Here is a 16,212-nt window from a genome sequence, read left to right as displayed (position 1 = left end):
CAGCTGGAATTTCCAGTCTGGAGAAGGGCAGGCTGCTGCAGGGTTCACAAGCACCTTCTCCCACAGGCTCCCACGGGCAGCCCAGATCTTTTTAAGAAATCCTAAAAGTAATGTGCGATCGTGGGAACAATGACAGGAGACAGCTTAGGAAAGGTCCCCAGACTCCCGTCCCGGGAGGGCCTGTGTCACTGACTTCCGGGCCCCCACACCCACAGTGGCCATCGGAGGCTGTTTTTGCTGCTCCTGAGAGGGCTGGAGACCCTCCCGGAAGGGTGGTGGCTTGGGGGGTGTGGGAAGGGGCAGGGGGTGGTGATCACAGGTGCATCCACGGCAGGGGTCCCGTGCGAGGGGGACCTGGCGAGCCATCCAGTTCCCAAGGGCTCCCTACCCACCGGTTTCTTTTTTGTGGGGGAATAAGCACGAGTGTGCAGTTTACCGTCTTGGGCGCTTTTCCGCACGCGGTTCAGTGACAGGTGCGTTCACGGTGTTGCAGAGCTGTCCCCTCCGTGCGGCTCCTGCTTCGACTCCGTCCGAGGCTCTGAGGCCGCCCTAACGCACGAGCCGGCGCTCTCCCTGTGGCCCCGACCCCACTGCTCTACTTTCTAATTTGTTTTTAATGTTTAGGTTTTGAGAGAGACAGAGCACAAGCAGGGGAGGGGCAGAGAGAGAGGGAGACCCAGAATCCGAAGCAGCTCCAGGCTCTGAGCTGCCAGCCTGGAGCCTGATGCGGGGTTCAAGCCCACAAACCGTGAGATCGTGACCTGAGTCGAAGTCGGACGCTTGACCGACTGAGCCCCCAGGCACCCCATCTGCTCTACTTTCTGTTCCTACGAAGGTGAATTTTCTGGGGTCTCACGGGGGCAGACCCTGTAGCCCTCGTCCGTTTGCGTCTGGCTGTTTCCATCACGAGCTCTGGGTCCTTCCGCGTTGTACCGTGTGTCAGGGGCTCCTTCCTCTTAATTCTTAATTTTATCTTTTGTTTGAGAGACAGAGGGACAGAGAGAGCATCCGAGCAGGCTCCACGCTCAGCACAGAGCCCGATGTGGGGCTCGATCCCTTGACCTGAGCCAAGATCAAGACTTAGTCGCTCAACCTACTGAGCCCCCCGGGCGCCCCAGGATCTCCTTCCTCTTTAGGGCTGAGTGCCGTTCTGTGTGCGGCTGGACGCGTCGGTGGGTGGACGGCTCCTGCCTTTTGGCCGTGCGAACACAGCTGTGCTCGCGTCCTTTGGGCTCTGCTTCCAGTTCTTCGCAGAACGACCCGAGGTGGGTCGTGGGTCACATGGCAGTTCTATTTTTAGCTTTTTGAGGAACCGCCTAACTGCGATCCCCAGCAGGTCTCGCCTACACTTGTTAGTTTCTGTTCAGTTGGTGGCGTCCACCCTCGCGGGTTTGAGCTGGGGTCTGGTTCACGCCACTGCTGAAGGAAGTGGCAGACCCCCTCCCCTCCCGGAGGCCGGCCTCCCCGAGCCCCGGGGGCTGCGGCCAGGCTCACTGGATGGGGAAACTGAGGCTTTGAGGGGAGCAGGGCCCTGTCAGCCCCGGCAAGCTGTGCGCCAAGCCTATGCGCACCTCCAGTGACCTTCTGCCCTCGCTGGCTGGCCGGGTGACCACAATGGGGCAGGGGGATGAGACCTGATTCTGGCGAGGAGGTCATTGCTGGCCGCCGTAGCCGCCGTGAGCCCGTCAAGGGGGACAGCAGTCAGCCTGGGGACAGAGGTTTCTTCTGCTTGTGAATGGGGGGGAGTGACTTTGGGATGTGGGGGATGGGTGTTTGATGAGGAGAAAGATTGTGTCCCTAAGGGGCCAGAGGTCCTGACAGGTCCAAGACCCCATGGAGAGGTATTCAGAGAAGGGGGCCTCAGTGCTGCCCCTGTGGAGGCCGAGCCTGGGGGGGTTGTCCCTGGCCCCCCACCCTGGAGCCTCCTGGTTCCGGAGCAGACGTCCGTCCGGGCGGCAGGAGGAAGTGCCTTTCCCTCCCCTCCCCAGGCCGAGCTTGCGTGCACGGTGCACAGACTGCGGTCTGATGAAAATGAAGTGCATTTAAAAACAGAAAAAAGTGTGTTTATGTCTTAGCCTCCACCTGCTTGGACTTCAAAACCATTTCCCCGAGTCCTTGTCTGCCTGCAGATGTATCTGTGCTTGACTTTGTTCATCATGTCACAGACGCGCACAGTGCACGTCCCCGCACACCCGCGCACCCCCCTCGTGCCCCCACCTAGCAGCCCGTCTCACACAGGGTGGCTGTGGGGCCGGTGACAGTGACGAGGGTACAGTAAGCTGTCAGCTGCCGCTACAGCCTGGCCTTCTGCTCCCGGACAGGGGATGAGCCCCTCCCCTCCGAAGCCTTGTGAGGCCACCCTGATTTCACGGAGCACCTGGCTATGTGCTGCTGGGTGCTTTGAGTCCTTTCTAACATCTGGGGAGAGGTTTTTTGTTTTTTTTTAATTTTTAAATGTTTATTTTTGAGAGAGAGAGAGAGAGACCAAGTGCGAGCAGGGTAGGGCCAGAGACAGGGAGACACAGGATCTGAAGCAGGCTCCAGGCTCTGAGCTGTCAGCACAGGGCCCGATGCGGGGCTTGAACCTGTGAACCACGAGATCACTACCTGAGCCAGGCGTCCTGGGGAGGGGTGCTTCTTGAAAGGGCTCGTGGCACCCGCAGAGTGAGAGGCAGCCCAGAGAGGCCTCTCCCCAGGTTGGGCGCCTCATGGACGCTGTCCCTCGTAGTGGCCTTGCAGGCCGGCTGGGTGGTAACCTCCCCCTCCCCCCCACGGTAACAGCTGACTCAGCAGCCTTGACTCTGGGTGTGAGGATGGCTGGACGGATGGGCTCTGTGTGTGTGTCTCTGGGGGAAAGTGGCAGTCCCTGGGGCTCCCCCTTCTCGTCTCTGACCCTCCCCCCAGGAGCTGTGGGGTCATAACCGGACAGGACACGTTGCCCTTCTCGAGGCGACGTGTGCCCACCGGAGGAGGGATTCCCCGCGAGCATCCGTGTGCAGCGTTGAGGGACATGGCTCGCTTGGCGCAGGCGGGGAGGGTGTTCTGTGTCCCTCGGTGCTCATGGTGGTCGGACCTCAAAGGTGCTTCCTGTAACGCACTAGGTTGCCCTGGGTGGGAGGTCACATGCATGACCGGGCTGTACTGGGCAAGCGTGAGGGGCTCCCAGCTGCCCTCAGGCTGCATTCCCTGGGTGAGAGGGTGGCTTTCACAGTGGGGGGACATCAAGGGATGGAGGGCCACAGGCCTGTATTGGTCCCCTGATTTTTGGGGTGCTCGAGCTGGGCCCCCTCCCATCACAACATGGAGGCAGCCACTGAATGGGGGTGGCGTCTGGGGCCCTGAGACGTGCACTCAGCTTGGAGCTGGGGTCCTGGGAGAAGGGGTCCCGGAGAGGGTGCAGCAGGAGGAAGGCTCCAATTTGAACCCAGATCTGTGTGCCTGGTCGCCGGCTGGGTCTGCCTGAGCCCCACACCTCGATTCGCAGTGTCCGGAGCAGGCAGCGTGAGTGGTGGAGGGCTGGGGCGGCAGCGGGAGAAGCCAGCCCCCTTCATCCATCCGTCCATGCCTCCCTCCGTCCCACACACCTTTGCCCAGGGCCCGGTGGGCTCTGGCCTCTCTGGTTGCATGGAGGTCCCGGAGCAGGGGGTTCAGGGCATGGGGGCCGCCTCTGCCCGGCGGGCGGCCTGGGGCTGCCGTGCAAAATGAGCACACGCCGGGGGTGTACAACCACAGCGATTCACACTCTGCCAGCCCCGGAGCCCAGGACTCTGAGCTCAGGTCTGGGCTGTGCTCCCTCCGTCCTTCCTGCCTCCCCTGGTGCCCCAGATGCCCCTGGGCTCGCGTCCCTCACTCTGCTCTGTCCTTATTACTCTGCCTCTTTTCTTCCTCCTCTGACTCTGCTGTGCCTTTTTTTTTTTTTAATATTTGTTTATTTTTGAGAAAGGTGGAGATAGCGCGCGAGCAGGGGAGGGGCAGAGAAAGAGGGAAACAGAATCAGAAACAGGTTCCAGGCTCTGAGCTGTCAGCACAGAGCCTGACGCGGGGCTCGAACTCACGAACTGTGAGATCACGACTTGAGCCGAAGTCGGACACTTCACCGACTGAGCCCCCAGGCGCCCCTCTGCTGTGCCTCTTAATAAAGGACACTTGCCGTTGGGATTAGGGCCGCCCCAACCCAGGACCATCTCACCTTGAGGTCCTTAATTACATCTGCTTATACCCTTTTTCCAAATAACATCACATTCACCGATTCTAGAGGTCAGGATACAGGCATGTGTTTGGAGGTCGCCATGTAACCCCCTACATTTGGTAAATAACTTTCTCAAGCCTCAGTCTCCTCATCTGTAGCGTGGGGATCATGTCCGTGCTTCACGGCTCATGTTAACGGCAGCAGAGCTGATTGGCCTAAAGGCCTGAGCGGGCTCCCTGGTGTGCGGAACGCGGCTCGCCCCTGGTGGTGGGCATCACTGTTTGACAGGGAAGGAAACCGAGGCTCGGAGAGGTGAAGTGACTCACCCCGTGTCCAGGCTCGGCTCCTGGCCTCGGGCCTCATGGAGTCATCGGCTGCCCGGGAAGGAGGTGAAGCTGCCTGACTGGGTCTGGACCCTGCCCTGCGGGCGACTGCTGCCCCCCGTGGTGGGGGCTTTGCCCGCGTCCCCAGAGGGGGAAGGGCTCTCCGGGGGTGCATCGGCAGGCCCCGTCTGTTTCAAAGGAAGAAGTCCTCAGAGCCCCCTCCCCCGCACTGACTGTCCCCAAGTGCCCATTCTTGTCCTCGCCTCCCCCTCCCCCCAGAGAAAGGTTGACCATCGGGCAGGTGTGCGGGAAGGGTTTCGACACTGGTGGTACAGGTGGCTGGCGGGGGGCCTCCTCCAGGCCCACTCCCGCCTTTCCGTCCTCCCTGGGAAGAGCCGCGTCTGCCTCTGGTTCAGAGCAAGAAGGTTCTTGCTGCCCTCTTGTTTTGGAAGCTCCCTGTTTTGCCTCAGCACAGCGGGGGATTCGCTCATTCGGAGGGGGTGTGATAATGGTCCTGCTGGCCATTAAGGGAGGCATTTGGCTCTAATTTCAGCGGGCAACAGGGAAACAAAAGTAGTGGCGGCCGCTTTTCTGGAAGGAAGAAGAAGAGAGGGGGAAATGGGGTGGGAGGGGCAGGGGCCGTGTCACACATGCCCTTGAGCCGGTGGTGGTGGTGTGGGCCAGGCTGCAGGAGAGAGGAGAGGGGCCGTGGATTCGGGGCGGGCGCACCGATCCAGGCGGCGGCTGAGCTAATCTCTCCGAGCCAGGCCTGCCTGGAGCAGCCAGGCTGCAGGAGAGCGGGATGGAACCCCCCGGCATTCGGAAGCCGGCTCAGGGAAGACGGCGGCTGCACAGGGAAATCCTAGAGAAGCAATTTCCTGCTGGCTTTGTAGACAGCCTCTGATTTGACCCTGATCTTGAAGTCTCGAGAACACCAGCCACTCTTTATCACTCCGGCTCACACAGGCCATTAGCCGGAGCGGCAGGGCTTTTGAGGACTCCTGGGAACAATTTCCAGCCAGGTATGGGACGGAAGTCACAGATTCTTTTCTCTGACAGCTGTGGGCAGGGCCTGCCATACAGAAGGCGCCTATTACATGTCCACTCACTAGGTCTGAATGGGCACCGGCTGCCTACCGCTCTGCTCAGGCCCCCAGACTGCTCCTTGTGCAGGACTGTGGATTGTTTCCTTTGGACCGTTCACCCCTCGAGCGCTGACGAGCAGGGGCTTTGAGGTCCGGACAGGGAATTAGCAACTGGCCGCTGACAGTGGGCTCGCACAGCCTGCCCTTGCTCGCCACCAGCGTGCCCCCTCCCCTTCCTAACCTTTCAGGACCCGCTTCCCACGGCTCAGGGGCTGCAGACAGACAGACTGACCTGGCAGTTGGTGGGGAGCCTGGTGCATTGGGTTTCGGGGGCTCAGTTCGTGCCGGGAGCCAGAGGTCCCCAGGGAATCAGCCCCCAGGAAAGCCCGAGTGCAGCCCCTTACCCCTGCACTGTGGCTGACCCGCCCCAGTAGCCTCGGCCATCTCCTGGCCACCTGTTGGAGAAGGTGGTTTCCACCTTGGAACAGCTGGTGACGCGTGCTGAGCAGCGAGGTGGACAGGGCCCGGGGCGGGCTCAGCGCAGTGCCTGGAACGGGCCCCATGGCTGCTTGTCGCCGGAGAAGGTGAAAACGCCGCCTGATGATGTTTCAGCGCATCTGCGTGTGGGATACTTAGAAGCTGGACACTTTCAACGGTGAATTGAAAGATGCTGCTGCCTTGCTTCCTTTCTGTCCCTTTGGTTGGTGACAGCCCAGCAGCTGTGGGTCAGGCTGCCTGCAGGCTGAGTGTGGCCTGCCCTTGATCTGGGGCGAGGCCCAGGCCGTGGCCGACTGCCGCTGCCTCCCCTCCCGGTGGGGAGCCCGGCCCCCCGTTCCTCCGTCAGCCCAGCCCGTGTGCAGCTCACGAGGCGGCCTGGGTGGAGGCAGAGCTCCTGTTAGACTGAGCAGACGCAGTGGAGCCCTCGACGCTGCACAGATGAGCCCCCGCTAGGCCTGCGCTGTCCCTGCCTGGAGCCTGGACAGTCCCCGCGGCTTCGGCCCCGGGCCGCCGAGGGAAGCCTCTTGGGTTGATGCTAATTAACCACACGGGCTGTGGAGTCCAGTCCCCCATCCGGCCTCCCGAGCCTCAGTGTCCTCATCTGGAACGGATGACAGATGATCTCCGTCCCCAGAGCTGTTGGCACAGTGGACCCACGCCGGCTGCTGCCGCCCTGACGCGGGCAGGACGAGCGGTCAGGCCAACGCCGGATGCCGCCTGCCTGCTTGTTTTAGGAAGAGATGCTTCCGGAAGTGAGGGCTTCCCCAGGCAGTGGCAGCTGCCCAGGGGCCCCCGGGTGCCTCTGAAGCCTTCGTAGGTTGGCTGCTTGGGGGAAAGGAGGGCCGCTTTGGAGTGCCAGCCCTCGGGCCACCCAAGCATGCTTCCTAGTCACGCGTTCTTTCCTTCCTTCGCTACAGTGAGCCTCCCGGGGGTCACTGTCCCAGGTGCTCGGGACCCAGGGGCAGGATGGTCCCCGTTTCTATCCCCTCCGGAGCGTCTGACCAGCCTGTCACCTCAAGGCCACCTGTTTACGTGAGCCCCAAGGGCCCCAAGTTTGAAAGACCCATTCCAGCAAACTGCACCGATTAAATAGTAATGAAGCCATTTTAAAAGGTTTTGGGAGTGAGCGTGGCATCAATAAAACAGGAGATTAATTCATTTTCCCATTTTTTATTGATCAAAGACGAGTCAGCTGCCAGTCAGAGCATCTGATCAGCGGCACGGCCCCAGGCAGTCAGGGTTGCTCTAGCCGGACGGCGTGCGGCTCGTCATCGAGGTGCCGCCTTGGGGCCCCATGTGGAGACATTTCCTTGACGGAATGTGGAGACCCCCCGTCCCCCCGCCTCAGAAAGATGCAGGAGTTTTAATTTTTTTCAATGTTTGTTTATTTCTGAGAGACACAGAGACAGAACATGAGTGGGGGGGGGAAAGAGAGAGAGGGAGACACAGAATCCGAAGCAGGCTCCAGGCTCCGAGCTGTCAGCACAGAGCCCGACGCGGGGCTTGAACCCACGAACCGTGAGATCATGACCTGAGCCGAAGTCGGACGCTTCACCGACTGAGGCCCCCCAGGCGCCCCAGGATGCAGGGGTTTTAAAGGAAATCTGTTGTGTCGGAGTCTGATATTCCCTGTCTCCCTCCGGGGCTGTGCTCTTCCAGGGCCTCTCCTGCCGCAGGGGCGTGGGGGACGGGGGCACATATCTCCGAGTTGACTGTGAGCCCGGAGCCTCAGACACATCGTCTCCCGGATGCCTTCAGCCCTCCTCCGTCTCTCTCCCCCAGCCTCTGGGCCGCAGCTCTGAGCAGTGAGAGGCCAGCAGAGTGTAGACGAATGGCCAGGTCCACCGGGGGTGCGGGTGCTCCCCAGCTCCAGCTGGCTGTGGCCAGGAGGCAGCTTGGCCCCGAGCGCAGATCCCAGGGCCTCGGGCCGTGGGGCCAGTCCTCTGGCCTCTACTCTCCCAGGGCGTGATGTCACAGGGCTCTGGGAGCAGGAACTTCAGTATGTCCCCGGGGAGGTGGCCCCAGGACCAGCTGGTGCTTCTGAGAGCAGTTTTGTTGAGTGAGGGGCCCAGCATCCTGGAAGTCAGAGGGGGTAGGGTCTTCTGTCGCTGTTCTACAGATGGAGGGACGGGTCCGGAGAGGACAGGTCGGCTGCCCCCACAGGAGGTGCCTGCTGCGGGTCGGGAGCTGCCCAGGTGGAGGGCCGGGGACGCCAGCCAAGGCGCAGGGAGTGGCTTCTCACGTCAGTGATGGCTTACAGGGGCCAAGGGAAGGTCAGGGTCTCTGGGGAGCCCAGCCTGGGGCTTTCCCCGTGGGGCCCACGTCAGCAGAGCATCACCGCGGGGGGCAGCGGGGCCCCTGGCCTCCTGACCCAGTGGGTGACGTGGCCATGGGACTTCCCCTGGGACAGGCCCCGTAGGAGGGGGCGAGGGGGCACTCGGAGAGGTTGCCCTCCTCCTCGCCAGTTCCTCGAGCCTCACTTTGTCTGTCTGCAGAATGGGGTAATCACGTCCCATGCCTTCTAGGGCCCCTGCAGGCCTCCAGTGGGCTCATGCGGTGGGGCGTGTCGGCTGCCCGGCTTGGCTGTAGCTTCCTCTGCTGAAACCCCATTCAGACCGCACATCCCCAGCTGAAGCCTGCTGGCCAAGGAGCTTTGCCTCTCTGGGCCTCAGTTTCCCCCTTTGCACCTGCCTCTCAGTGCTGAAATACCTGGGCAGCCCCAGAGGGGACGTGGGGACAAAGCAGATTCCCCAGCACCGGGTGTCTGTGGCGGACGTTGGGTGGATGTGAGTTCTGGGGGCCAGCGTGTCCGATTTGGCCATTGCAGCCCGCCTTTGGGGGGCCACAGAGGCCACGGAGGTGTGAAGGCTGCCCCTCCCTGTGGGCCAGGTCCCCATGTCTCCTCCGTGTCTCCGTGTGGGGCAGGCAGTGTCTCTCCGATCAGCAAGTTGGTTCTAAAGCCACCAAAGAGAAGGGGCCATGCTGGGTCACACCGAGGTTACGCGGAGGCCTCGAGGCTCAGATGCGGGGTCCTGGCTCTCGGGGTCTGCTCTGGCTCTCGTGCCCGGGACCCTGCGCTGGGGCGGGCCTCCCGAGGACCGAATGACAGCTGATGGTGGGTGGCAGACCCTGTGAGGCTGGTGGAGGGCGGCTGGGCACGGAGCCCGTGTGTTCTCGCTGATCTGATTGCGGCCTGACGCGTGCGAGGGACAGAGGGGTCGGCCGGGGTCCTTCCCGTGGGCCGGGGCTGGGGAGCAGCGGGCAGGGCAGCGCCCTGAGCAAACACAGCGGGGCCTCCTCGGCTCTGGGCCGCCTGTCACTTGTCACGGGGCCAGTTGTCTTGGGACAGACCCTTGCTGTGGCCGCTCAGCTGGCCTCCTGGGGCCGAGCGTGCGCCTCCAGATGCCAGGAGAGCTGCGGCTGGCTGCCCTTCACTGAGGGCCTGGAGGGCCGGAAAAAGAGAAGGCCATTCGCCCCTGAGGCCACAGGACAAGGACCGGTGGCTTCCGGCCTGGCAGTGGCCACTGTCTGGGCCCTCCCTCACCTGCCGTCGCTCAGCCTGTGGCTGGGATGTGCCTGAGGCACGTTCTCTCCCCATCTGGCCCTGGGGACCCTCTTTCCCGGAGTCTGAAGGCATCTGAGCGAGGGATCGTGAGCCTCTGGCTGTCCGGGCCTCGGCCACAGGCCCTCCCAGGCCCAAGTGTTGGGGGGGAAGGAGAGGCCGCCATCAGGCGAGTGGACGGGAGCTGCAGAAACAGCCTCTGCCCGCTGCCCCCGCTGGGTGGAAAGAGGAAGGGGCCAGGAGTCCGGACACGGGGCCGGGCCGCCCTTGCGCCGTCCCTCTCTGTGTCAGATGAGGGGCGTGCAGTGACCTGTACCGCGTCGTTCAGACCACCTGTGGGGGGCCAAAGCACGCTGGACACGAGGAAGCCCTGGCATGCGCGGACACCTGTCCTTTTGAAGGACTGTCCCTATTTCGAAGCAGATGTGGGTTCCAATCTTGGCCCCACTGTCTCCTACTTGGGAGCCTCAGTTTCCTCTCCTGAGAAGCGGGTGAATGGTTGGAGGGTGGCGAGTAAAGGCATCGTGGCAGAGCAGCAGAGCTGGGCGCCGGCGCCTCCTCCCAGGTCAGCCCGGTCCCTCTGCCTGGGGTCAGAACCTGTCTGTGTGCCTCGGTGTCCCCAGGGCCAGCGTTGTGAGGGCCCTGAGCTGCGCGGGGCTCGCCGTGGGAGGCTGGGGCCCGCGTGGCTGCGCTGGGGAGGGGCCTGGCGGGCAGACGCTGTGTCCACAGGGCAAGGGGTGCCCGCCCGCCCTGAGCCCTGAAAGGAAGCCTGGCCTCGCCGGCTGCGATTATGGTGAGGAGCTGTGTAATTAACTCTAAAACCGGCAGGCTGAGGACGAAATAAAGTGGATGCTTGGTGGAAACTGGAGCCGGGTGACCTCAGACAGCAGTGGGGCCAGGCCGAGGCCGAGGGGGGGCAGGAGGGTCGGAGAGCCGCGGGGACCCCGGAGTGCTGGCGGGGGCGGCGTGTTGGTGGCCGCAAGTGTCGGGGGTGCTTAGGGCAGCGGAAATGTGTTCTCCTGGCTGAGGTGTGTGCCTGGCTCTCTCGGGGCCCCTCCCAGCTTCCGCGGGTGCGCCAGCCGTCGCGGGCCCTCCCGGGCCCGCCCGAGCCCCTCGGCTCCTGGCCCCCATCACCCGCGGTCCGTCTGTTTAGGCCTGTTTCTCTGTCCGTCTTTTTTCTAGTTAAGTTTTTGTTTTATCGCGATACAATACAGGATGTACAAGATTTACCATTTTAACCGTCTGTGTTTTATTCATTCATTTGTATACTTATCATCGTTAAGGGATGTATACTTATCATTTTTAAGGGAGAGAGAGTGCGAATAGGGGAGGGGCAGAGAGAGAGGAGAGAGACTCCCACGCAGGCTCCACGTAGACGTGGGGCTCCGTCCCACAACCCTGGGATCATGATCTGAGCCCAAATCAAGAGTAGGACACTCAACTGACCCAGCCCGAGGCGCCCCCATTTTATCTATTTTTTTTTTTATTTTTTTTATTTTTTTTTAATGTTTCATTTATTTCTAGGAGAGAGAGAGAGAGACAGCGTGAGCAGGGGAGGATCAGAGAGAGAGGGAGTCACAGACTCTGAAATAGGCTCCAGGCTCTGAGCTGGCAGTCAGCACAGAGCCCGACGCGGGGCTCGAACCCACGAACCGCGAGATCATGACCCAAGCAAAAGTCGGACGCTTAACCGACTAAGCCACCCAGGCGCCCCTTATCTATTTTTAATATGACCCCGTGCATCCCTGACAGGTGTCACCTGACAGTCACGCTGTCATTTCCAGAACTTGAAGCTGCATCCGACCCTGTGGGACACTGACTCCCCCTTGCCCTGGCCGGCACTGCCGTTCTTTCTGTGACTGCCTTTCTGGGTGCCTCGTGGGAGTGGACTCCTCGTGTCTGTCCTTCCGAGTTTCGATGCTTCCGGAATGGCAGACAAGGCTGTCCACCCCAGTGGCCGTAGCTATGCAAGTTAGGTCGATTAGAATAAAATTTAAAATGTAGTTTTTCGGTTGGATCAGCCTCATTTCAAGTGCTGGGGGTGGGGGGGCACATGCATCTAGTGACTGCCCTACTGGACAGTGCATACCCTGAACTTATCCATCCTTCCAGAAAGTTCCGTGGGGGCATACTCGTATAGGCCCCTGGGGATGAACGAGACGTGGCCACTAACATCACATCTGAGCCCGATCGGACCTTGGGCCTGAAAGTGTTCTGCTGTCAGACATCTTAGTCGTGCTTTGTCTGCTGAGGAGACGGGAGTACGAGCCGTCTGCAGACCAGGCGTGGGGGAGCTGCGACTGGCCGCGCGCAGGGATGCTGGTGCTGAGCTCGTGGAGGGGGTCTTCTTGTCCTTAGGGGCCACTCGGTGTTTGGGGGTCGGGGGGGTCGTGTCTGCGGTTTGCTCTCGATGTTCAGAAAACACTGTGCACACACAGAGCCGGTGTCGGAGGTGAGCCGTGACCCGTGCCGGCCAGGACAGGGGGAGTGGCCCGGTGGAGGGCGCCAGGGTGGGTGCTAGGCCAGGGCGCCGGGTGCCTCGAGGGCGTTCTTCCAGGCCCGCCCTCCCCTCCGTCTGTTCGTGCATCTTTCTGGTGGGCAGGCAGCGGCTTTGCGGTTCTCTTGCCGTGCGGTCCCTGGGTCCTTAGTGAATGGTTACTGGGGGGGCGGCCAGCGTGAAGTTCCGGCCCCTTCAGCCACATGTCGCCAGCCTTGTCCCCGAGACGCCCTTGCTGACTGGATTGGGCGGCCAGTGGCCCACACAGGGCGGCTCACTCCGTGCCACCGCGTTCAGGAGCCGAAGCCGCTGTCCCTGGTCCTGCAAGTTGGAATCGGTGGACAGGATTCGAACCTAGGGCCGGGACAGCTCCGGATTGTGCCCCAGCCCCAAACCTCCAGCCCCGGTTGCTTTGCCAAGCCGAGTGTTGCCGGGTGGAGATGCCCCGATGCTGGCCCGGGAGCCCCAGCCCTGGTGCGCCCCCTGCCTCCCAGCGTGGCTGGGTTGTGCCCCTCCCGGGGTCCACCACGGATGGCTTCCACGGGCGGTTCCCGGCTCTTGGCTTCATCACACCTACAGTAACTGGGGCGGGCCTGTGCCGCGGAAGACGTGTGTGTGAGTGTGTCAGTGTGAGTGTGTGTGTGCGCGCGCACGCACGTGTGTTCACGCTCTGGTTTTGCTGATTCGGGGCCATGTTTCCAGTCACGATCGTCAGCGCTGGATCTCCCGGGGCAGGGGTGGAGGACAAAGGGTCGCGAGTGGCTGGGGTGAGCCGGGGGCCTGTGACGCTTGGCCCGGCAGGACAGTGGTGAGGCTTCCCAGGGCAGGAGTGTGCGTCTGTGGCGGCACCTGCCGCCGTCGTTACCGCTCTCCTCAGACCCCACGGGCTCAGCGCTCCTCTCTTCTCTCCTCTAGTTCCTGTGCTTGAAGAACATTCGCACCTTCCTGAAAGTCTGCCACGATAAGTTTGGACTCCGAAACAGCGAGCTGTTTGACCCCTTCGACCTCTTCGATGTCCGAGACTTTGGGAAGGTGAGTGGGCTTCTCCGGTGTCCGGGGCGGTGGCCGAGCGCCGGCTCCATGTAAGGCGTCCCGACAGGACGGGCCCTGGCAGGAAACCTCCACAGATCTTTCCGGAAGCGCCACAGGACGGGTTATGCTCAGAGGCAGCGGAGCAGTCTGGCTCTCAGCATATGTTGGGCAAGGAGGGGGTGATTACCCGAACCCCCAGGTTTCCTGGAGGTGATCCTCTAGGCCCGGGGCCAAACAACTCAGAAGTCTCCCTGTTTTCTCAGAAACATCCTTTGTCACCTGTCCCCGTAAGCCCTGTCAGTGTGGGTGAAAAGGTAGTGGAGGCTGGGCAGGTGCGAAGGCTGGAGGCCGGCAGACATTTAAGCCCGTTTGTGAGCTGGCTCCCCGGGTAGCCTGCCTTCCTAGTGGCCTGAGATGTCACCTGCCTTTTGAAAGCACATCTTTGGGGATGGCGAGGGTGGGACCGTGCTATCGAGTGATGGATGGAGGCCGACGGCTCGAGGGTGGACCTTGCTCTGTGCTGCCTGCAGTCGGGGGTCCCCCGTCTCCGTGTGCTCTCGGAGGACAGCACTGGGGGCCCTTCCCTCGGCCGCGCCGCACGGGCTCTGTAAAACAGCCGCTTCCCAGACTGCCCGAGGAGCCCCTTTCCACCTGCTGATGGGAAATACCAGATATTTATTGCTTAATTTATCTGAAGACCATTATCGGGGACTTGGTGTTCGAGGAAACGTTCTCTGAATACACGATTTACGAAACGCAGGGAGAATTTTATATTTGTAGTTTCAAGTGCTGAGAAGTCCGTTCCAAGAGGAGCCCTTACTTGAGATGCCGTAAAATGTCAGATTACCGTCAGTAGCTAGGACTTTCCCATAAGCCACCTGGCCTGATGGGGCTCCCTTCCCCCGTTCTGAAATTCTCTAGAAAGGAGATTCGGGGACCGGCTCAAAAGCCCATCTCTGTGTGATCGCCACATCGTAGAGGTTTCTGTTCCCCCTGAAGAGCTCGCTCAGTTCACTGCTGCTGATGTGCTCCCTGCGCCCCGGGGCGCGGGGGCTGGGGCGCGGCCCTGCGGGTTTCCTCTCCTGTAAGGGGGCTTCCCAGTTCCCCGGGGCTGCCTTCCGGTGGACTCCATCTCCTCTCCTGTTCATGTTCCTCCTGGCGAGCCGCAGCGCCCCGGGCCCCGGGCAAGGGCGCCCGGGACACACGCACGCGGGCACGCCCTCTGCAACTGCATGCACGCTCACGCACATACGCTGCTCTGCACTAATATGCTTTCATATGCTTTCGTGAATACACACTTGGGATCTCACACACACGCATGCACGCACACACACACACACACAGCCGGTATTTAAAATAACCGTATGGAGAAAAAGGGAGGATAAACCTCGGCCAAATTCATTTCTTGGCGGGTAGTTAAAATGCAAATGATCCAGGCTGCAAATCCGTTTCGTTTTTGATTTGCTACAGCTCAATGCAGTGATGTACGACATACATAAATTCGGATCAAACTCTCATCCTACGACTCGCCAGCCGTGTGGCCCTTTGCCCCTCGTGCTCATCGGCGGTTCCTTCCAGGCGGCTTGGCTTCAAAGTGGACGTGCCGGGGGCACCCGGAGGGGCTGCCCGCGTGCGCCGTGCTGGTCCCTGGCGATGCTTCGCCACACTGCGGCATGGGCTGTGGGGACCCAGGGGTGGGCGGTGGTGCCGGGAATGCACGTGGTGTGATGGCTCAGACCTGAGCTGCGAGCCGTGGGCCTCGGTTTGTGCAGGACTCAGGGAGCGCTCCCCCACCCTGCCTCTGCTTTCCACGCGTGACCCTCGAGTCAGACCGCTTGAAAATCTGGCCCTGCTTACTGGCTGGACCCCTGGGCAGGTGACACGGTGCCGCTGACCTCGGTTTGCCTGGCTGTGAAGGCGGCGTGGTGCCCAGCCGGCAGTAGGTGCTCCTGAAATGGCGAGCCTGTGTCGCTGCCCCCACCCCCCCCGGTTTGGTCGGGACAGAACTAGAGCCTCACAGATCAGTGGCAGACCTGTTACTTTTTCCCTCTGTTATTTTACTCGTAAAGACTTAGGTGTGAGTCTTTGGAAGACAGGGCAGGCGGCCAAGCGCACAGCGTGCGCGCCCTTGCGGGCGGGGTCTGAGGCCGGCGAGCGCTGTGCCCGGGCGACTCCGCTCCTCCAGCCCTACCACCGGCTAAAGTCTGTTGAGCAGAAAGTACGACTGGGCGTGTGGAGTGCTTGCACCCGGAAGCTCGCCCTCATCTTCCCCTCCCTTCTCCTCGTTCCTCTGGCCTCCCTCTGGCTGCGTGGGGGCGCGGGGGGCACGCGGGGCTCCAGGCAGCCTGGCCTGCCTTCTGCCCGCTCTCCCTCTGGCTGCGCAGCCTCCTTACCTGGCGCGTGATTCTCATCGAGGTAAACGCGTGGGTAGGAGCGCCTCCCAGCTGGGGGCCGCTGGCGGCCTGGCCGCTGGGACGTGCTCTGCCCGTAGCGGCCCCGGTCCCTCCGGTGTCCAGGGAGGGGCCACCCTGGAAGAACGGATCAGCAGCAGAGCCGGGGCGCCTGTGGCCCGCTCTGCTTGGGGAGACACGCGGGGACTCTCCCCCACCCCAGGCCGTGGCAGCCGGCAGCCCGGGGCCTCCCAGCCCGGTGCTGATACGGGGCAGGTGTGGTTGTTCATCCGGGTGTTTTCTGAGATGCGCCTGGGAAGGCCCTTGGGCAGAGTTCCCTGGGGCCCAGAGACAGGGCGGTTTCTGTCATCTCTTCAGGGACGTTTACCGAGGTTTCCCGTGGGCCCGGGCCAGGACGCCACGGCTCTTCCAGATGGGCCTGGTGGCCGTCAGTGACGTCAGACCGTGAAGATGTGACCGCTCTCTGCCCTCCCCCGACCCCCGCTGTTGGCCCCGGAGGGATGAGTCCCGGCCAGCAGGGAGGCAGCGTCTGTCCCGCTACTGAACGCCGAGCTCTGTAGGATCAGACCTGACCCTTCAACTCCTGGGTGGGCAAGGGGGGGGCGGGGGTGGGGG

At 62.0% G+C, this 16,212-nt stretch overlaps 1 long non-coding RNA gene across 1 annotated transcript in view; it reads left to right on the top strand.

The window, feature by feature from the left end:
• LOC144240325 (uncharacterized) overlaps positions 1-16,164 on the top strand; it is a 34,126-nt gene extending 17,962 nt beyond the window's left edge. The window contains exons 2-3 of the long non-coding RNA XR_013337679.1: positions 13,070-13,186; positions 15,955-16,164. This is a non-coding gene — a long non-coding RNA (uncharacterized LOC144240325). The remainder of the gene's footprint in view (positions 1-13,069; positions 13,187-15,954) is intronic.
• The last annotated feature ends 48 nt before the right edge of the window (positions 16,165-16,212 follow it).

Source organism: Crocuta crocuta, unplaced genomic scaffold (genome assembly GCF_008692635.1).
Source record: "Crocuta crocuta isolate KB4526 unplaced genomic scaffold, BGI_CrCroc_1.0 scaffold458, whole genome shotgun sequence".
NCBI lineage: Eukaryota > Metazoa > Chordata > Mammalia > Carnivora > Hyaenidae > Crocuta > Crocuta crocuta.
The sequence above is the reverse complement of the archived record's forward strand: the minus strand, read 5'-3'. Positions and strand labels throughout refer to the sequence as shown.